Source organism: Haemaphysalis longicornis, unplaced genomic scaffold (genome assembly GCF_048455015.1).
Source record: "Haemaphysalis longicornis isolate Haplotype H1 unplaced genomic scaffold, Haemaphysalis longicornis Haplotype H1 scaffold_4, whole genome shotgun sequence".
Lineage (NCBI taxonomy): Eukaryota > Metazoa > Arthropoda > Arachnida > Ixodida > Ixodidae > Haemaphysalis > Haemaphysalis longicornis.
Genome location: NW_027526361.1, coordinates 173,151,079 through 173,164,384, shown reverse-complemented (window position 1 = coordinate 173,164,384; position 13,306 = coordinate 173,151,079). Strand labels below are relative to the sequence as shown.

At 49.5% G+C, this 13,306-nt stretch overlaps 1 long non-coding RNA gene across 1 annotated transcript; it reads right to left on the bottom strand.

Annotated features, from left to right (window-relative positions):
- Window positions 1-10,113: 10,113 nt before the first annotated feature.
- On the bottom strand, window positions 10,114-12,579 carry LOC144180670 (uncharacterized). The gene is made up of 3 exons (XR_013324499.1): window positions 12,373-12,579; window positions 11,196-11,277; window positions 10,114-10,308 (listed from the first exon to the last, which is right to left on the bottom strand). It is a non-coding gene; the product is annotated as an uncharacterized LOC144180670 (long non-coding RNA).
- Between the last annotated feature and the right edge of the window lie 727 nt (window positions 12,580-13,306).

Here is a 13,306-nt window from a genome sequence, read left to right as displayed (position 1 = left end):
TGTTTCCCGTGTATTTCCGTAACTGAATTATTTTTGTTCGATACATAGCATAATTCGCTCTATCCGGGTTCGTTATAGCCGGGTTTGACTGTATTAGGCTACTCATAGCCAAATCTGCTTCTAAAGAACTCAATGAATACTAGCGGCGTAAGAATGCTACGCATTATTGACAATTATGTGGATTTGTGCAAATGCTTTTCTCATTCAATGTGGCAGGAATATGGCTTCGATGGTTGTTCTTCTCACATGAACTTTAATAAAACCACCGAATCAACCACGATAAAGGAAGCCTTCGCTGACTACACGGAGAAAAAAAAACACTGCAATGCCGACACTTCTCAGAGATGTTGCTCTTAATTTTACTTTATGCAGCGTGGTCTTTTGCAGTTACAAGGCAAGCGAAAGCGATACGCAGTTGTTTTTTGATGCCATATATTTGGTTCTGCTCGTACCAGAGATATCACCAGATCGTTTTCCGCGATGCGGGCCGCCCTTTAGCTGCTCATGGCTGCGGCCCAGGAGAAAGCCACCTCGCGAAATCCAGGAGCGGAGGACACACCGAGTACAGGCTCCACTTTGAAACCCGCGCGAAACGTCATGAATGACGCTTCCGCGCCTCGTGCTGTCATTGGCTGCCGCTCCCGGCCAGTTAATTGCCCACACGTTTGACGCGTGGCAGCGGCGGAAAATATCTAGCAGGTTTGACGCATGCGGAGAGCCGGTTTTGGGTGCCAGGCGGGGGGCGTTCCGGCTACGGGAACGGGGAACCGTGTGCACAGACGCGTCCCTCTCCGCCCATGTGTCCCCCGCTTTACGCTTCGAATGGAGCCGCGCGGACGTGTAGATTCCGGAACGCTTGTCGCTCAGACAGCCTGCACAGGCTACACCACAGAAGTGCGGGTTGAAGCGGAAAAACCCCGCGAGTGGCCTACACAACCTTTACACATTTAAATAACCATTCGCTCACCATTGCCGCAGGTGCAAGTGCACTCCAGCATGCAAAAATACACAGGTTGTGCGCAGATAAAGCAGCGAATTCCAACAAGAAACCTTCCAGGCGTTTCGCATTGGCGAATAAGGCGACGGCTGTGTCAGACGTGTGCTTCCGGAATCGCAGGTTAACGCGCATGCGTGTAAAGTGAGTGAGGCTTCTCCTTTTCTCTGTTATGCTTCAGGGTTTTTCTCTGTGCGTCCGATCGATCGTTAAACCTCCCAAGACCCAAATCGCGAACGAAGAACGAAGCCATGCGACGAATTTTCGCGCAACACGTGAACGCTTCTAGGAACCATCTGAATGTATACCGATGCGTGGTTTATGCGATAAAGGTATACTATTGTACTCCTTCATGATCGATGTGTGTATAGTGTCTTATCTACAAGTGTCCATTTTTGGAGATTTTCAAGTAACCGTTTCGATACAATGCAAGCCAGCTTTCACGTACGCGCCACGTGTCCAGATATCTTATCACAGCTTTTCAGTCGACCAATCGGTCTATGAGGAAATGCGTTAGTATTTTGACAGAACGCCATCGGTCCCGGTAAGAAAGCTTTCGCTTGAGAAAACTCTGTTGGAAGTCTTGCGTTCGTCCCACTTATGTTCTTCTGTGGCCCGTCCTACAGCGCCAATAAAATGTACGTAGAATCACAGCGGCTTTCCTTTTCAATAAATAGTTACGTTGTGTATACGATAAGGGAAATAAGTCATGTGAGACTAGGCCTCTTTCCATCGACATGATGGATAAAGATTTCAACTTCTTAACGATAGTGGATACCAAGCAGCTTTAAGAACATATCTTAAATGATGTGCTCCAGTGCATGCTATGGAGCACCCAGCATTATTTAAAAAACTCTGAAGGAAAGCCGTCGCGCATTCTTCTTTCGGCGCGATATCCTATCCGCGAAAGGGCAAGATCACTAGGCGAGACATCCAGCCTCTTCTCCCGAACTTTTTAAAAGACGGTTGTGACTCTTGGTGATTTGCCACGAATAGTTTTAAAAGGTGTCACTCCGGCGAAGCAATTGGCGGCCCATCTCACAAGGTTAGGTCTGCCCGCTTGGTCACTCACTCACTCACTCACTCACTCACTCACTCACTCACTCACTCACTCACTCACTCACTCACTCACTCACTCACTCAGTGTTCAGTCTGCTAGTTTGTTACAGGAAGAGTTAGGTATAAACGTAACAGCAATGGAAACAATATCTTATGTATTATCATTTTGAGAAGATCACTCGGAATTGTGTCTTCGAAAGTGCAACATTTCAGGGAGTGCTAACAAACTGAATCATTTGAGCGAGAAATATCGAGTCGATATCAATAACCCTTATGTGATTCAAATAATCCACTACCTTTATAGAACGTGTCGCCATGGCAATGAACTTCTTTGTAAAGCGCTATAAATTGAAATTTCTGACAGAAACTGTGTACACAGACATCGGAGCTCCTAGGGCAATGCTTCAGTTGCCAACAATTACATTTAACGTCCCTCGGTTATACAATTCACGATGTTCTTCAGGCATTATTTCATCATTCGCATGCCTGATCATTTCTTATACCAACACGTCCGCGCGCTGAAACATTCGCGTACTTAGAGGTCCGTTTACCGAAAAAACTACCGAAATGACCTGTGCCGAAAATGACCGGAGCCGAGCACGGGGAATTTTTTATGTGGCTCCTTAGGCCCCGTCAAGCTGTATACCCGGGATTTTTAGTCCAAGACGTCTTCTCAGAAACCTCGGCAAAACAAGGATGAGGAGTAGGAATACCTAAATTGAATTGAATTAGACTCGAAGGTTGTCAACCATAGCGTGAGGGGCCCCCACTCTTCCCACCTCTCACGAGTTAGTCAGCTTCGCTGTGGAAGTGAGGTTGAAGCTCCTACCTTCAACTTTCGATGCGGGCAGCAAGTACGCTCAAGAACTTTTTTTGCATATGGTCGAGCGGGGCCCCTGACAGCGGGGGGCCCGGGGCTGCAGCCCCTGCAGCCCCCGTAGCCACCCCCTTAATCCGGCCCTGTTTCTACAGGCAATTCATACCGCACTTTACGGAACTCGCACGGCCTCTTTACAAGCTGTTGCGTAAGAACGGAAAGTGGGTTTGGGAAAAGGAACAAGAGGATTCTTTCGTTTCTTTGGCTTGCGTAATAGCGGACACTGCTAGTTTGCGCCTTCCCGACCTGAACAAACCGTTTGTTTTGCAGACAGACGCTAGTGACCAGTGATGCCAATTTAGCGGATTTTCCGCTAAATCTGGCGGATTTCATTTTACTCTGGCGGGGAAAAAATTAGTCTAGCGGCTAGTGGATTTTTTGACGGGCCATTTTTATACATAGCGGATTTCTGGCGGATACCTCACGCAGTGCACCTATTCAAAATCGCCCTGCAAGAAACCATTTCCGTGTCCTCTAAAAATGCAGAAATTGCTTAACTGCAGAGGTTAGGAGGGCTGCTGTTCACTTGCTCCGCCTATCTCAGACAAACAAATCCGTGAGGTTTGATAACGGCTTAGAGACAATCGAAAAACTTCAAAACCAGTGGACCAAAATCACCTTCCTGGACTGGAAACACATATTGTTCACGCAGTCGTTCTGGTGTGAAGTTCACTCCTATAAGGACGCCTGCGGCGAAAACCCGCACGCCGGAGCTGGCCGGATTTGCCATGTCGATGCTCGGGCTGCCGTATTCAAATGCCGAAGTAGAGATGAGGTTTAGTCAGCTTAACATAGTAAAATCCAAGATGAGGAACAAGCCGAAGCCTGAAACAACAAACGCCATCCTCGTAGTAAGAGCGGGACTGAAGTGACACCAGAAAAGTTGTTTTGATTAACAACTTCCCGCAGCAGTTGTTAGTGCAATCGGGACATCTGCAACGTATGTGCAACCAAGTCACCTTTCTGGTCCCTCAAGGAGTACCAGCGGTCCCGTGGAGATGGTGTCAGACGACGACAGCGGCGACGAAGACCTCGATGTGTTTTTCGTTCACCTGTGATTTCTTTTTTTTTTTTTTCATCAGTGTGAACATTTATAACATTTAGCCTCTTCTGTGATGAGGTTGACCAATGACGACCACCGCAGCACTGAAATCTGAAGTGTTCTGTTAGACTCCTTGGATAACTCTTTTATATATTATTTTAGCTCTCGTAGTTTTGGGGGGCTTTTAAGAATGATAAAGGTATTTATCATACAAAATTGCACTGTTATTTTAAATAAAATAGGCCCTAGCGGGAAATTTAGCGGATATGTTTTAGAATCTAGCGGAATCTGGCGGATTTCTCATTGCTTTTTAGCGGATGTCTGACGCCCAGCGATGGCAACACTGCTAGTGACTACGGTGTGGGAGCTGTTTTGTTGCAGCAACACGAGAGCGAGCTGCGGCCAGTCGCTTTCGCGAGCCGCACGCTCACACCGGCGGAGCGGAACTACCCCGTAACCGAAAAGGAGTGCTTGGCTATCATGTTCGCATTGTCGAAGTTCGACATGTACCTAGATGGAGCGGTTTTCACCGTGCAGACGGATAACCAGGCACTGACGTGGCTGAAGGGGCTTAAAAACCCCGCAGGCAGGCTCGCGAGGTGGGCGCTGACGTTGCAACGTTACGTGTACACAATCGAGTACCGCCGAGGCTGCACCAACAAGGTAGCCGATGCTTTGTCGCGCGCGCCGTTGGAGGCGGGTGCACGCGCGGCGAGCAGCCCCGATGGAGGCGGCGGAAGCATCGGCGGCGCGCGCCGCCCCGAGAGGGGGAGGAAAGGGCCGGACGAAGGAGTCGAGGCCGGCCGCAAAGAGAAAGAGAAGCGGCATCTCGCAGCGGCGATTTCTCGCCCCCCGAGAACGGAGACAGAAAGGAATCTGTCTTGGGGGGAGGTAGTGAGTAAGGAAGAGCTCATTGAGGCCCAGAAAGCAGACGGTCTGTGCCACGGGTGCTGAAAAGGCTAGCGAGCGGCGTAGCTTGCACGGGTAACGCTGAGGGGTTTGACGCGTATCTGCTGGGCGACGATGGCTTATTACTTCGCTACATTCCCGAACTGGACGACGAAGAGGCGGTTTCATCCCCCTTTTGAGTCGTGGTCCCAAGGTAGTTGCGGAAACGGTTTATGCGGTACTTTCATGACTCAGCGCTGGCAGGACATGGCAGCGGCCGTAAGACTTACGACAAGTTATGCCGTGTTGGGACCTGGCCAGGCATGAGGAGAGACGTAATGAGCTATTCCCGCGCTTGCCCTCTTTGCCAGGTAGCGAAGCCGCGCGCTGGGAAACCTGTGGGTTTCATGAAGCCGGTGGAAAGCAGCTACCCGTGGCAGATTGTAGCGTGTGACGTAATGGGACCCCTCCCAAGATCCGCGCGAGGGAACCAGTTCATTCTGGTTATAACGGACCACTTTGCTAACTGGGTGGAGCTGTTTTCCCTTAGAAAGGTAGCGTCGGAGCGGATCGTAGAGAAGCTGTTGGAGACATTCACTCGTTTCGGCTTCCCCTCCGACCTGATCACTGGCAATGCTTCGTATTTCACAAGCAAAGTCTTTTCAGACTGTTGTCGAGCGCTGCACATTTGGCACAGGAAAACGAGTCCTTATCATGCTCAGAACAACATCACTGAGAAGGTGAACTGGAACCTGAAGTGCATGCTGGTTGCGACAACCAAGGAGCATAAGGACTGGGACGCGCGTTTGCCTGAGCTGGCTTTCGCGACCAGGACTACCGTAAATAGGTCAACGGGTTTGACACCAGGTTCAGGTTACGTAAACTTCTGTAGAGAGATCGCTTTCCCAATGGAAAATGCACTGCTGTACGCGGCGGCGGGAAACGCCCCTTCTCTGTCGCAGTACGCGGCTAGGCTCCGGGAACGCCTTTGGGCAGCGCAACGCACGGCTCGGGAGAACCTCGACGTGGCGCACGTGGAGCAAGCCTAGCAGTATAACAAAGGCCGTCGTCACCTTGTGTACAACATCGGTGACCTAGTGCTCAGGAGAACGTACCCAATCAGCAATGCTGCGCGCGGCTTTACCGCAGCGCTCGCACACAAATGGCAAGGGCCATACCGAATTATGGCGCAAACAACTCTGCTCACGTATGAGATGCAGTCGCTCGAAAGCGACGAGCTGGTGGGTGCTATACACGTTAGCGATATCAAGGCCTATCATGTTCGCACTGGTGATGATGAACGGGGGATAGAAAAACCGGAACGGGGGAGTCCCCTTCCGACTGTCAGAAGGATCAGCGAAAGGGCTCGCACCCATCGCTACGATTTCAGGCCGAGGTAAGAGCTCGCGCCTGCGCGTAACCCCTGCGCGGAACCGCGGTGGCAGAAAGAATAACGGTCGGCGGGGTCCCAACCCTCCGCCGGGTTCAAACTCCCGCAAGCGTTGGCGCCCCCCCCCCCTCCCCCCCGGCACCGGCCACCAGGCCCACCGCGGGTGGGAGCGGCCGCGGACTCCGCCCGGCAGCGGCAGACCCAATGGCCGGGGGGGACGGTCAGGGGTGCCCGGGCCACGGCGGCGGGCCCAGCGTCGTCGACCCCCCCCCCCCCCCCCCCGGAACGAAGAAGCTGCGGAGCGCGGCCACCTGGACAGTAGTCACGGACGGCGCGGCAGTGTCCTACTGCGCGCGGTCGCGTTGGAGGGACCAGGCCCGGCCCGAGCGCGGGACGACCTGGAGGCGGTGCCGCCACCGCTCCGCAGCCTGACGCTGGCGGAGCGGGACGGCGAGCCGCCGCCAGCGTTCTCCGAGGAGGCGCGGAGGGCGCTGTGCGCCACCTGCGGCACCGTCGTCGTCAGCTGGGACGCCCACAGGATCGGCGCCCTGCACCTGGAGCGGACGGCAAGGAACGAGAGAGCGGCTCGGGCCGCAGCTGCCGGCGCGGTCGGCCTTGGCTGGTCGGCGCCGTCCGGGCTAACCGCCGGGCTCGAAGAGGCGGCCGTGCGGGTGTTGATGGCCACACGCCCGGACCTGTTCACGGCCGCCGCACGCGGCCTGGTGTCCGGGGGGCCCTCGGAATGTGCGGCGAACCAGGGGCTGGCGGGTGGCAGACCTGCGCTCGTCGCCCCACCCATCGAGGCACCGGACCCGGCCCCCAGGAGCCTGCGGGTACACATCGGGGCGATCGGGCAGCCGTTCGCAGCCCCGGGGCACGCGCTCGAGTCGCCCAGCCTGACGCCGGAGGATTCCGAGTCAAAAGATCCAGAGTCCGAAGATCCCACGAGTCAAAAGGTCCAATTTTGGAGCTCTTAACTCGTTGGATCTTTTAACTCGTTGGATCTTTTGACTCACTATGGACCTTATGACCCGTTGGATCTCTTGACTCGTTGGATCTTTTGACTCGTATTGGGCCTTTTGACGCGGCTAAGGCGAGTCAAAAGGTCCAACGGGTCAAGAGGTCCAACATCAGACACTCTGAGTTGTATCTTTTGATGCGGCTAAGGCCAGTCAACTGATCTAGTCTCTGTACGGGCCTCACCTTGGTGCACTTTTGTTTGCTAAGGGTCAAGTCTATAGCTCCGTTAACTCTTCGTTTTCCCTACAAGGAGCGTATTCATTCGTTGTAAGCACCAATTTTTGAGCCATATGGTAGTTTTTCTGTCAAGTGTATGCATGTTGCTCTCATTCAAAAATACGTTTGCGTCACGGGCATGGGAAATTATCTCAGTGGTTAAGCGCACATTAACAATGCCGTTTACCGGCTCCGGTCTTTTCAGTATAGGACATTACGTTTTCAGGGCCTTTCGGTACACGGAGCTTTCGGTAAAAAAAGCCAACTCAAGAGTGCGTTTTAGGCAGCAACATGTGTGCGTCGTGGCAGTTGCAGGCACAAAAATCGTACTTATTTATTACACGTGTTCTTGCTCGTAATTCTGGGTTATTTTAGCACAGTGAAAATAGGGCTTCGTTTGGCCTTACCAAACGAAGCCCTATTATTCTGCGGAATAATTGCCGGAATTCCCGTAGCTTTGAGATGATATTATTGTTGCATATATCATTTTTTTCTAGCGACTCATTTTCCCCATACCTTTGTTTAAATATCAGTGACGGTAACATTTTTTTCCCATTTTCAAGTACTTGTGATAACAACTGCGTAATTGATCGCCTTCGCTGAGGAAAGGAACCAGTAGCTTTCTAACTCAATGACCAAGAACTTGGTAATTTTTTGGCATTCTGCATCCATGTGCTCTTCTTTTTGATGATAACGCAACACACATAATGCCTTATTAGCAATGTGTTACCAAGGGCACCTTCTACACCCCGCCGGACGTTACCGTTCCGGCGTCACCCCCGTTTTCAGGAAATCGGTGTGTTTAGAGTGTTTGTGATTTGAAATACCCAAAGGCATTTTAATGCTTTCTGGAACATACATAGATTTAATTTGCTGAAACGGGAGCTCATTTGTCATTTTCGGTGTTCTTCCGCAAAGCATACTGGTCATAATTTGGTCGTGGCTTTGTTCTTATCCGAGACCATTATCATCATCAGCTTCCCACCACCGTACCTCTTTAGCTGCACAAAAGGGAGAAATCACCTATGGAAGCGAAGACCCATAAGCAGGGATTTACACAAGATTATCGAGGGTGCCAAAAAAAAGAGAAATGCGGACAGCAACTAGAGGCTTCAGGTTATAATGACGTGTTTCAACTCAGATCACCTGGAAACCTAGTAGCGAGCTTCCCAAGGTGTACCATTGTAGCACTGATATTCGAAGTCTTGATTTTGTTTGTGGCCATAATCATGAACCATATAATGGCCATTTATTTGATGAATGTTGACTTTGATTAACAAGAAGCAAAGACATTTAACACGTTCGGAATATTTTCAGCAGCAACCACACATGTCAGCATATGAGCTGCATACGTGGGCTGCATACACTTACGTGGGCTGCATACGTGGTCAGCATACATATGAGCTGAATACGTGGGCTGGATATGAGCGACGTGGGGTCGTGGCTCGTTGACATCACCGAAGCTCACATTCTACACAAGCAATACCATCCAAATTTTTCTAATATAATAGTATCCAACGACAGAGGAACGAGAACAGAGAACAACCTGAGAAAATAATGAGAAATAATAACAAGCTTGATAAATGGTGTTGTTCATAATGTTCAAATTAGCCATGGCTCATTTAGGAGCACCAAGTGCATAGCTTCAACACTTAGAAGTGAAAGTTCACATATGGGAGCCAGAACAACACTAAAAATACAATGAAATGACGTAGTCTTTAACTTGCCTATCCTAGCCATGGCTCCGAAGGTTCCCATATTTCGTTGGACATTCTGACGCGGTTTCGGAATTATTGGACCTTTTGACTCGTTGGATCTTCTGACTCTTTGGACCTTTTGACCCACATTGGACCTTTTGACCCGTTGGATCTTTTGACTCGGCTGTCACGTGATTATTGGATCTTTTGACCCTTTGGACGTTTTGACTCTTGGGGTCTTTTGACCATAAGCGCGCCGGAGGACGCCGGCGACATGGACCTCTCGGAGGAGGCCGCCGACCAGCTGCTGGTGGGGACGGCGGGCGGGGCATGAGGGGGGGAGAGATGTGGGGAGCGCTTCGGCGCCCCTCGCCGCGAGCTCTCTCCTCTGGCCCTCTCGGCCACCGGACGCCCACCGGGCGCGCATGGCCTCCGAGATCCCCCCGCGCACGCTTTGCTGGGCCGCGGGACCTGGGGACGTCGGCGCCCGAGAGATGGCGCTGGCGGACACGGGGAAGCGGGCGGCGAGGTGAAAGAGCGGGCGGTGGTGCTGAAGAACCGCGCCCGGGGACTGAGCCTCGGGGGACAGGTGGCTTTGGTGCTGGTGTCGGTGTGTCCGGATGCGGACTGAGAATGAGCTCCATGTGAGTAAAGAGTTTCTCATTGTACTCAACCGCCGTGTGCCTCATTTCTTGACGGCCGTAGAGAGCAGGGCCACACAACTTCGCCATGATTATCAAAAAAGAATTGCAGTACATGCACACATGTTTGCACATTTAACAGGAGCACATTTCGAGAAGTTTGGCACCAGTAGTTTTGGACATTTACATTTATTGTTATGAAACACCTGTGGGCTAGAAAAAGGAAAGCTGCCAACCACCCCAATATTTTTATCGTCCCTTGAGTGTTGGACGAGTACGGATTCCTGGGTGAATTGGTGTTTCCTTTATTGCTTTAGACTTCCAGGTAAAATTCGGCTTCGCAAATTATGTAATACAGAAGGCACAAAATCGCGGCATGCTGAAGATTACCCGAGGTCATCTAAATAACTTGTTCCCTGCTGCCGTAGATGGAGGTATATATGTGAGGGGCCGTCACTTAAATTTTCCCACCTTGAAGAGCCATCTACAGAAAATTTCAGACAAAGAAAATAATCCAGTGCAACCATAATCCCCTCACACCAAACCACAGGATGTGAAGTAAAAAAAGTATATTGCACGGAAAGGAAGACGGAGACTAGAGAAAGAAATGAAAGGCCACACCCAGACATGCAGCGATTTACGGCCTTTCAAATAATTTCACATCATTTCAGTAATTGTTACAGAGAGTAATTCGGCCGCATTTTTCATAACAAGCGAAGCCACTGTAGTCATACCGGCCAACCCTCCCGAATTTTATTCGTGCCATGTTCCAGTTTATCTCGCGCAATATTTCTGCATGCTCACCAGTACAAGCAGAAACTTTGGGCTACGAGATAAACTGGGGTGGCGCACATACATTTGCTAAAGAGAAAACAAAAACATTTCCGCGCCTTCATGTGGAATCACTGGTACACGCAACAGAGCGAGCGTCGCACTATATCCAGCAGATGTGTTGTGGGAGTGGATTCATCTAGAACTTGCACCGGCCTTCAAGTGGCACTTCCCGGAGGTCTGTACCTGTAATGACTGGATGGGCTATATGGCTATTTGGGTTTTGCAGAGGCCACACTCCATGTCTGTGTGTGGCCTCTGCAAAACTACCAATTTTATAGAATAACTAGAGTTGCCGAAAAACTACAAAGCTCCATGCTGAGGACATGGTTATGTAAATTCCTACGTACATGTAGTAACGAATTGAATGAAAGCGTCACTAAACATGAGGCAAAATGAGATAGGAAATATAACATCATGCACTTGAAAAAAGGCCTCACATTTGTACAAGTGGAATCACACTTTTGTCTGTGCAGGCCTGGTTGCCATCTTTACAAAGAATATTTAAATGAATGTGTTTTAGTTATTGCATTTTTTTACCGTTGTTTCCACTCAAATAAGACTTCATTTCAACTTGTGTCATACGCAGGGGAGCCCTGGTTGTCAGCTCAAGGAACCCTGCCTGCAAAAAAAAAAAAAAACAGTAGTGCTGATAAGTCATAACATAGGTAGCCAGATGCAACCACACTTTTCGAACAGCCAGGAACCGATGAGGGTGCAGCACCCAGTTTTACACCTGCACCTGTCTCTGTGTAACTTGGCCAGCCCATCCTGTAACCAAATTCGTCACAATTTTGTATCATCAAAAAACAACAACAATCAAGCAGCCTGCATGCTGGCTCATACATACCACCATTCTCTAAATTCGCTTTGCGGCCCACTACACTAGGATCACGCGAAACAATCATTTGCCCTGAAATACCACGCGAATAAATAAATGACTGATTTGTGCAAATGAGAATAATAAACCCACTTAACACGGTGAAAATGGCCCGTGGTCTCAAAAGGACCAACACCCAGTTCACCCAGTCAAGGCAAAAGATAACAAAAATTAAGAGTGTTGTACATGTGAAAACATTTTATTATGCCGTAGGGCAATATTTCACAAAAAAGAGGCTTGTGCTGGACAAAACTGAGTTTAGAAATTTCGGGCAGCATTTAGTGGACTCCTTTTCTGCAGCACAGACCTTGTGTTTAACCGGATATATTCATAAAAGACGATAAAGTAGACACAATTACAAATATATGCAGCGAAAAAAATTAACATTCCCGATGGCTGAAACAAAATGGTAATACCCAGAGAATAGCACGATATTATAAGACTTTATTTGGAAAAAATTTATTTCTTCAAAGAGAGCTCTCATTTACCTGTCATTTACATGGGCCAGTAACTCGTCAAGTGCGCCAAATGCAGCCACCAGCATAAACTAAACGATCCACACATGACGAAGGCACGCAAACAGAGCAGAAAGCAGGTCATGAGCGCCGTTATCTGTTACAATGTACGGGCTTTCCCCATCGTCCGCTCTAATCTGACGCAACGAACGCAAGCCCGTGATTTCATTCAACTGCCGTCGCGGACAACCGAAAACGTCCAGCGAAGCAACCATTCAGGTAACGAAAATCCCTCTCGAATGCTGCAATTTCAAATTGAAAAGCCCCCAGCGAAAAGATATATCCAATGAAAACACCGATACCGTTACACAAATATACTCACCGAGTTCGCTTTCACTGGCGCCGGGGCGTTGGTCCAACGTGCGAACTTGATGCTGGTCGTAGAAGAACGAGCCGTGTAGCACTGCCAGTCCCAAATGGGCTCGCCGCAGCCTCCGCGACTCCCGCCGACAAACAAATCTTGTAACAGAATCCTCGCTTTATCGTACGGGTATCACAGCGGTAAAAAGGCTCTAGTTGCGCGAAAACGCGGCCAGCGGGCCTGCGGGCGCCGCCATTTCTCTATATCCCGTCATGCAACGAAGAAATGAACGGCCGCCTGGAGAGAAGGCGCGGCGAGCATTTGTTATAGGTTACAGGGCGTCTTATAGGTTACAACGTAAAGCTAAACATGTCAGATTTTGTTGAAGTAACCTATAAATCGCTGACGTAACCACTACACCGCTTTGAACTTCACGCATGTAACCCTTAAAATGGATTGGGATAAAGAAAATATGAAATCAGCTCCATCGTAACCTTTATGCCATAGGTTACTTTCCTTTAAAAGTTACATTATGGGTTACCAGAAAAGAACACAGGACACCATCTTGTGTTTTTTTCTACGCGTAGCCGTTTTTTCGCGCTTACTCCCAAAATGTATCACCAACTCGCCCAACTTTCAATTGAGTTATATTCTGTTTCTTCTTCTAGCCTTTCGTTTCCTAAGCTGAAGATTTTCTTGGCATGCTTACTCCTCATTACTTCATATATATTCATGTACACTTTCACCCACGTGGCCTGCTTTCTGATTATAGTTTCCCAATCATTGTTTGCATGTGTTCTACCATCTCACTCATCCAAACTATGTCGTCCGCAAACCTCAAATGGCTCAAGTATTCCACATTTATTTTTGATTCTATGTTTTCCATCTCAAGCATTCTAAATACCCCCTCCAGACATGCAGTTAAAAGTATTGGCGAGAAGGTATCACCCTGCCG